Source organism: Corythoichthys intestinalis, chromosome 16 (genome assembly GCF_030265065.1).
Source record: "Corythoichthys intestinalis isolate RoL2023-P3 chromosome 16, ASM3026506v1, whole genome shotgun sequence".
In the NCBI taxonomy this organism is placed as follows: domain Eukaryota; kingdom Metazoa; phylum Chordata; class Actinopteri; order Syngnathiformes; family Syngnathidae; genus Corythoichthys; species Corythoichthys intestinalis.
The window spans coordinates 37,033,603-37,037,002 of NC_080410.1; positions in this window are offsets into that span (position 1 = coordinate 37,033,603).

Here is a 3,400-nt window from a genome sequence, read left to right on the forward strand (position 1 = left end):
CGCCCGTTAACGCGTTAAATTTGACAGCCCTAACACATATATTATTATTATTATTAATACAAAATATATATATACCGTAATCTTCCCACTATAAGACGCACCTGACTATAAGCCACCACCCACCAAATTTGGCACAAAAATGGCATTTGTTCATAGATAAGCAGCTGTCTTTACTGTATTATGGGATAACACCATAACTATAACCATAACCATTTATTCCAAAAGATATTAACCGGTAACACTCTATTTCACACCAGCATCATTCGACTGTCATAAGACCAAATGAACCACAATGAAGCTTTGAACCAATTGGCTGCAAAGCTTCATTGCTTCAGGGAGCTAAATTTGGCCATCACTGCTCCCTTAGCGGAGACAGTCAACCTCTGTTGCCAGATGCTTTCAACACTATTGTCGTCCAGCATGCCTCCTAGAATGCATTGCAGCGCTAAAGATGTAAATAACCATCAAAATTCATGCTCTGTGCTAATTATTTCCTCAGTTACTGTTCCAGTTGTTTTATGAATTACTAGCTATGGTATTTGGTAGCATTTTATATGACAGTGGCGCCACAAGACTGTCATAATTATGACATGACACTGTCATGAGCATTAATGAATGCTTATAATTAGGCTCGAGCGTTTACGTCACAGCAGCACGGGATCGTGCGAGATTTGCGACAACGCAGCCATTGCGGAAGCACGTCTGCATCACGGGACATTTAAACTTAACGGCAAATATAATTAAACTACGAGTGCCAAAGATGGAAAAATGTAGGGAAAACTTGCCAGTTCGATACAGAGACAAACTTGTTACCATGGCGAAGGACAGATATGTGAGCAATTTTAAAGATGTGAACAATGTTGACCCTCACGAGCAAGCCGAACACAAATGGAATAAAGATGTCGACAAGCTTCCACCACCACCACCATACTTGTTCTCCCCACTGTATGTGACATCACATTTTGGGTCATGTAGGTAAACTAAATGTTAATACAGTGGCCTACATGACCCATAATGTGATGTTCACATAAGTGGACGCCAGTTCTTTAGGCATTTAATTTTTTTTTTTTTTTTGATTACAAAAATAATAAGGGTTAAAAAATGAACAGTTTCTACATTGACAACGGCGTAAACTTGGCATATTACCAGTTGCGACCCTGAACCTTAGTAAACGGATCAACAACCTTCCTACTTTTATAATTGCTGTAATGTTATTTCATAACTGACACTGACGGCATTTGATTCAGGCAAGCCCCTCCCCATCCAAACGGATTTGACGCCCATCAGCGTCAATGGCACCGTACCGTATAATTTACTGCCAGCCCTCTCATTTTTTAAGTGGCAGCCAATGAGTTAAATTTAACTCACTCAAGTGGTGGTGCAACACATGTAGACAGGTAAGATAGCAGTACTCGCAGGCAGTGTAGACGCGTTACTGACAACAACGCGTTACAGTAATGCGTTACAAGTAACGCGTTACTGTAATCTGATTACTTTCTTTCAGTAACGAGCAATCTAATCTGATTAAAGTTAGTTTCCTCAGTGCCTGTGCGTTACTATTTTGTTGTTGCCTCATACTGTATGTAGACTGAAGAATATTGTCGTCATGTACGAAGAGCATTTGAAAAGAAAATATTGTGTATTACCATGCTGCCTGTGCGCGCGCCGTCTGCCACGGCGGTCAACAACATAGCCTGGCTAGTGGCTACCTATCAGGATGCTAACAGTAAAGGAGCCTGAGAGATACAACAAACGGCTGCATTTGCTCACTGGAGATACAGCCGTTACTTCACATATCCGTCCAGTAAAGATGACAAAAATATGTGTGTTGCAAACTCTGCACTGGCTCAGAAAGACTGTCGACCACTATATACTCGACGTCCAATTCAACAAGGAAGCACTTGGAATTACAGCACAATGCGTCGCGAAAGAAACTCGAGACAAAGCCGACAGGTAACGAGACAGCCAGCACTCCTACAGTTTGTAACCACCCTTTATGATATGTGTAATTATGTACATTTTATAGTTTGTAATCATAGGCAGAGTTTTACATTTGTGGGACTGCGGGGAGAAGCATGTTGAAGACTGAAACGAAAGTCAAAAGATTGGACATACTTCATCATTTTTGCGTTTTATATATTTTCACTACTATTGTATATTCTCACTGACGACATCAAAACTATCAACAAACATGTGGAATGGCAAAAAAAGTGAAATAACTGAAAACAGGTTTTGTGTTCTACATTCTTCAAAGTATCCACCTTTGAGGTGTCTCCAAACTTTTGGCCAATACTGTATATACAGTATATATACACATCTTGACACTGTTCGAGTTCAATCAACTGTTCAAGTTGTTGTTGGCAGCGTTTGAAAGCTTAAGTTTAAAGAAATTCTAAATATCCATCTTGCCTCCTATGGTGTAGTTTTGGCTAAGCAAAGCAAAGGATAGTCTCCAAGGTGCTAGTCACATGATCTGTTCGAAAAATGATTTTGACCCATTATGAAAACTTTACGTTGTAGGATTTTTGTTCATTTCATTCATTTTTGTTGTTTGTTTTATTGCTTTACAACTTACAGAGACAACATTTAACGGCTCGGTCTTTATTTCAAAGGGGAAGTTCAGAATTTTTTACATTAGGCTTTATCTTGGAGTCAGCGGGGGTTTAATTAGTCGTTGGAGTTGATTTAAACAAATTTTGTGCAGTTTGTCAGTTATTTGTTAGTTTTAGGGCTCCGGAATGGCTAAGCTAGGGCGAGCCAATGGTGGTCGACTAATTAAACCCCAGCTAACTCAAAGATTAAGCCTAATGTGAAAAACTCAATTACATGCAATGACATTTTTCTGTTATTTTTATGTTGAGGCAGCAAAAGAGAAAAATTTGGTAAAAAGTAATTGATACGTTACTTTTAAAGTAACTTAGTTACTTTGATAATAAAGTAATCAGTAAAGTAACTAGATTACTTTTTTTGAAGTGTAATAAGTAATCAGTAATTAAATTACTTTTTTATGTAATCCGTGACAACACTGCTCGCAGGTATGTATTCTTTGTCCTCCTAGTCCAAATGGATTGAATGTCTATCGTCATCAATGACACTGAATGTTAATTCAGTGCCTGCCATCCTAGTTCAAATAGATTGGCAACGAGCCCTGTCAATGGCACTGAATGAGTTAAGAATATGATAATGTTCCAAATAAATGACAACATTGTTTGGAAGGCCCGACACTTCTCAAAACGCGAGATGTGAGGAATTAGCGTAAGTGGGCTCAAGATTGGTCCTGGTGGGAAAAAAAAATACATGTCATCCACTCAGCAAATGGAAAGTGGTGAGGGAGAGCAAGAGCAGAGAGGTAGAAAGTAGGGCGCCGTTTTCAGATCCCCCTTATATTTTCTCGTACAAA